The 5,986-nt window shown below is 36.6% G+C and overlaps 1 pseudogene; it reads left to right on the top strand.

Annotated features, from left to right (window-relative positions):
• Positions 1–4,060: 4,060 nt before the first annotated feature.
• LOC122231637 lies at positions 4,061–4,181 on the top strand (annotated as a pseudogene).
• Positions 4,182–5,986: the final 1,805 nt, after the last annotated feature.

Genomic DNA, 5,986 nt, shown 5'->3' with positions numbered 1-5,986 from the left:
TAATATTAAGAGTAAATAAGGGCGCCTGGGTGGCTCAGTCGGTTAAGCGTCGGACTTCAACTCAGGTCACGATCTCGCGTCCGTGAGTTTGAGCCCCGCGTAGGGCTCTGGGCTGATGGCTCAGAGCCTGGAGCCTGCTTCAGATTCTGTGTCTCCCTCTCTCTCTGCCCCTCCCCCATTCATGCTCTGTCTCTCTCTGTCTCAAAAATAAATAAACGTTAAAAAAAAATTTTAAAAAAAGAGTAAATAAAAGAAAATGCATTTGTGACTTTTTTAGGGAACGCCTTCTACTTAAGATGAAAATAAAACCATTAAATAAAATACTGATAGAAAACACTGCACCCAACTTAAATACTATTGATTACAAAAAATGCCTGTAAACAAAATTAAAAGTACAGCATATCATACATGCATTAGAAGGCTAAGACCAAAGACTGCTGCTGCATGCCCTTCCAAATAGATTGTGTGTCTGTTGCTTGAGGACAGTCTGTGGTTTGATCGATGGTGAGGGAGTTGGGAATGGGAAACATAACACTAAGCAGATTTCTGTTTCCAGAGGCTTTGGTCATGAAGGACATAGTGGACATTGGAATGTATTATTCTGATCCAGTACCATAACAAGGATGAAGGCAGGTGTCTTTACTCCTACATTGATGGGAGGTAGGACCTTGGTGACCCATTCCCATTTAAGATTCCTCATCTGTAAACCTGGAACTTAAAAAAATATCCCTGCCTATTTCCAGTTTGTCTGTGATAACTGGTCAAATACCAAGATGCATTTGAAGTACTTCTTTCTTTTTTTTTTAATTTTTAATGTTTATTTATTTTTGAGAGAGAGGGAGAGACAGAGCACAAGTGGGGGAGGGGCAGAGAGAGAGGGAGACACAGAATCTAAGCAGGTTCCAGGCTCTGAGCTATCAGTGCAGAGCCCAGTGCAGGGCTCTAACTCATAAACTGCAAGATCATGACCTGAGCCGAAGTCGGACGCTTAACCGACTGAGCCACCCAGATGTCCCTGAATTACTTCTTTCTAAATATAAATGGCTTGTGTGAAGACACTTGTTAGAGAGCTCAGACTACCAGGATCCTGTAAAAAGGTGGAGCTGATGCCAAGTGAAAGAACTCAAAAAACTTATTTTCTAGCGAATGAGGATATGGAAATCAGTCAAATTTAAAAGCTGAGTGAAGCAATAAAGTATACAATACATGTCAAATTTGGACCACACAGAATTACAACAATTCACTCCACTTCCTTGACATAACTGAATTCAGTGTTTTTCTCCTTGGAATAAATATTCGTTTGCAAACTTCTGGCTGATATCTCACTTAATTCCCACAACATTCAGCTTGTGCCTGCCGCTCTGAACGCCTCTTCCCATTATCTGTACTCTTCTACTTCTGATTTGCAGTCCTGTGTTTCTCAGTACCTACCCTGCTCCGTGCCTCCCACTGGTTCATCCAACCTCACCCTCCACATTGGCTCTCACAGTCCCTCTCCTTGGTCTGCTCTTTCTGCTCCTGCCATCTTACCTGGCTCCCAACAGAGGCAGAGCTGCCTTTCCCACTCACCGACCAGCCACCTATGCATGTGGGTGCCTCTATAAGGAGCCCAGCATGTAACCCAGCCCTGCTGCCAAGAGACCCTTGGGGCTTAGAAATAATATAATCAGATGAGCAGCATGATTCTAGGTGTGAGGACTAGGCTTTCCCTAAGAGGCTCATCACTAGACTGAAGCAGATCAGTAATATGTTTACCATTCTCTTTTAATTATTTTTAAAATTATTGTTAATATTTAATTACTTAAATTTTAACTATTTAAATATTTGTAATATTTTTCAATAAATATAAACATTCTTTTTTCTCTCCATTAACTTTAGATCCTATTTATTGCCATATAAGCTGCAGGCAAGAAATACCTCACACTTCCTCCTTCTTTCCCTTCTCCATTCCCAAATTTAGTCACCTACACTGTAATATTTGTCTGGATAAGATATATAAATGTATGTAAAGTGTTAAAGCTATGATTAAATATTGCATATTTGTGTTTCAGTTGTTTGAGCCTTAAAGGAAATGAATTTTGACTGAAATTTTTTTTATTTGATTTTTATTTGATTAAATACACATTATTCAACACAGAATCTAGAATACATGGTGCTACTAATATAAAATCAATTCTTTCCTTTTCTACTGATTCTATTGCCCATAATTATGCCAAATTTCTATTTAATTTACATTGGACCATGGTTTTCTTGGACAACTATCTGTTTTCTGAAATTCAAATTACCTTCTATTTTCCTTGCTTACAGGATAAAGACAAGCTTTCTTCATCATCTCCCTAATGCCTTACTGCTATTTATTCCTAATGATAATTAAATGCTTGCAAAATCAAATGATCATACAAATATTCTCAAGATCTTATTAAAATGAAAATTCTGATTCATTAGGTCTGAGATGGAGCATGATTTCTGAATTTCTGACACCCCTTCTTCTCTGAGGATTTATTTTGTGCAAGGCTTTAAAACATTCTGCATTTTCTTAAGGTTATTTATTTATTTGGAGAGAGAGACAGCATGAGTGGGGGAGGGGCAGAGGGAGAGAATCCCAGCCATGCTCTACGCTGCCAGCACAGAGCCCAATGTGGGGCTTGAACTAAGAAAACTGTGATATCATAACCTGAACCAAAACCAGACACTCAACCTACTGAACCACCAAGGCGCTCCTATATTCTGCATTTTTTTAAAGTATATCAAAATGCTGCTTTCCTGGGAGTACTTTACATGATATCCTTGAATAATTTCCACTCATACTTGGTTGGCGATTGGATATCCATTTTATTTTGCTGAAGCACACACTCTGGTTTTATTAAGAAAAAAAAAAGGAGGCAGAAAATGATAAATATTCTGTGTTCCTGCCTGTCAAAAAAACTGTTTTTGCTCTTACACTTTATTGATGGATTTGGCTGTATATAGAATTGTTAGGCTATAATATTTCTCTGAACATTTTCAAGGTTTAGTTTAATGTAATGAATAAGACTAGAGATAAAAATTCTGGTTCTGTATGTCTACACTGTAAAACTTAACTCCTTGCTGCCTTAGTTTCTCTACCTGTAAAATGTTGATACCTATTTCATTGAGTTGTTGTACAGAATCAGTAAATCTGTAGTTTTTAAACTGTTAGAATACAAATTGGCATATAGAAACTATCAAGCAAATCTCCCCTATTCATAGCTAGGTTTGTATAAACCAAAATTAAACTTTCTGGTCTTTCTTTATAGGTCTTTACTCTAAAGCATTAGGTTCTACTTTTCTTATCCTTGGTACTTTGAAATTTCACAATATTGTTTCTATATATGCTTTTTTTTTCCAGTTCTTTATTATTTTTTCCTTCTTTGCTCAGTAGTATTCAATTGGATAAATGTAGCAAATTTGTTTAATCTCCAATTGACAGATTTGAGTTGTTTTCACATCTTAGCTGTTTATACATACAGCTACTATAAACATTCTTTGACACTTTTGGTACATATATAAAACACTTATTTGGGGTATGAACTATAAGTGGAATTGCTTGGTCAAAAAGATACTTACCTTGGGGGCACCTGGGTGACTCAGACGGTTGAGCATTTAATTTCAGCTCAGGCCATGATCTCACAGTTCATGCATTCAAGCCCCGCATCAGGCTCTGTGCTGACAGCTCAGATTCTGTGTGCTTTGGATTCTGTGTGTCTCTCTCTGTCCCTTTCCCACTCATGCTCTGTCTCTCTCTGTTTCTCAAAAATAAACATTAAAAAAAATTTTTTAAAGAGATGCTCACCTTTATTAGAAATTGCCAAAAAGTTTCCTGATGTGGCTGTACTTAGAACCTGAGTGTGTCAATTGACCCATATTTTTGCCAATACTTAGTGTTGTCAATGTATTTAATTTTTGTTATGCTAATAAGTTTATATTGGTATCTCATTGTGATTTGGTATTTTATTTCCTATGAATAATAATGCTGAGTACTTTCCACATGTGTATTCATCCACTGTCTTTTGTGACGTGCCTATTTAAATCATTTGCTTAAATCACTTCTCGGCCTTTTGGCTAAGATCAAGTGTAGTATCTGTTCTTATCAGTTTAATAAATTATTTGCTTAAAATTTTAATAAGCTGCTTGTTTTTTCATTAATTGATTATGGAACTTTATTTTTCAGTTATAGGCATTGTGAATATTTTCTCCATCTGTGACTTGCCTTTTCTTTTTTCTTTAATGTCTATTTATTTTTGAGAGAAAGACAGAAACAGAGAGAGCGTGAGGAAGACACAGAATCCGAAGCAGGTTCTAGGCTCTGAGCTGTCAGAACAGAGCCCCATATGGGGCTTGAACTTACAAACTGTGAGATCCTGACCCCAAAGTCAGATGCTCAACTGACTGATCCCCCCAGGCACCCCATGTTTGCCTTTTCAAATATATAATGCCACCTTTTGAAATTGATTTTTTAAAATTTTGATGAGGTTCAACTGTTGATTTATTTTCTTTCATAGCTAGTGCTTTTTGCAGGCTAAGAAATCTTTCCTTTCCTAAAGTTCATGACAATATTATTCTATTTTTTCTTTTAGAATATTTATAGTTCTAGCTTTCAAATCTAGGTTTATATTATAATTCAGTAAAGATTTTTTTGAGGTAGGAGTTAAGGTTCATTTTTCTTTTATACAGACAATTAGTTTAGTGCCATAAAGACATTTTTCTGTCCCTGAATTGCATTACTTTCTCTGCTGAAAATTAATTCTGCTTGAAGCTATTTCTGGTTTCTTTATCATTTTTTTCAATAATGTATTGATCTATCCTTACATGCATACAAGGCCACCCCTAAGTTATGTGGGACACAGTAGGATCACTGCCTAAATAGAAAACAATTTAATTAGATAAATAATTGAATTAAATTACATTTAGCAATTAATTAGATAAACTAATAAAAACTATGTTTAAAATCCACTGGCTGGTGATCTTGAATGGCTCAGTTAGTTAACTGCCCAACTCTTAATCTCAGCTCAGGTCTTGATCTAAGATCACAAGTTCAGCCCCACATTGGACTCTATGCTGGGCGTGAAGCCTAGTTTAAAAAAAAAAAAAAACCCACTGGCTCATGTGGAGTATAATTATTTATAGATGAAGATTTAAAATTAAGGATAAAATGTATTTATTGCTGTATTAGTTTGTTAGGCTGCCATAATAAAGTGCCACAAACTGAATAGCTTAACTGACAGAAATGTATTGCGTTATAGTTCTGGAGCTTAGAAGTCTAGGATTAAGGTATCAGACATGTTGGTTTCTTCTGTTGGCTATGAAAGTGAATCTGTTCAATGCTTCTCTCCTGGCTTCTGGTGGTTTGCTATAAAACTGGCTTATAGACACATCATCTTGATTTCTGCCTTCATGTCCACATGGTATTCTCTATCTATTTATATGTCTCTGGGTCCAAATTTCAATTTTTATAAGGACATCAGTCATATTGGACCAAGACCCACCCTACTCCAGTGTAAGTTCATCTTGGCTAACTATGTCTTTAATGACTCTATTTCAAAATAAGATATATTCTGAGGTACTGGGGGTTAGAAATTCAACATATAAATTGGGGTGGGGGGACACAATTCAACCCACAACAATTGTCCAAGCAGTGCACATACATTTTCTTGTCTTTTTCGGTCTCCAGGGCCTTCACTACAGTGTTAACACCAGCAAGGTTCTCCCTGAACTTTGAGGAAGCAGAGCATAGCCCTGATTATTTCCCCTCTAACCATGTTTGATTTCCTTCCTGAATGTGGTAATGAGCCCTGCATGGTGGAGCAACTGGCAGTGAGAGCACTTTCTTCAGGAGAGTAAGAAATGAGGACAAAAAACCATCGTTATACACCTTCTGAGGTCAGATAACAGACAGTTTAACCTTCTCCATTATGGTTGGAAGTTCTGCCTCTTGAGAAGATGCACAAAGTAACAAAAGATATTCATT

This window comes from Panthera tigris, chromosome D1, assembly GCF_018350195.1.
Source record: "Panthera tigris isolate Pti1 chromosome D1, P.tigris_Pti1_mat1.1, whole genome shotgun sequence".
NCBI lineage: Eukaryota > Metazoa > Chordata > Mammalia > Carnivora > Felidae > Panthera > Panthera tigris.
The sequence above is the reverse complement of the archived record's forward strand: the minus strand, read 5'-3'. Positions and strand labels throughout refer to the sequence as shown.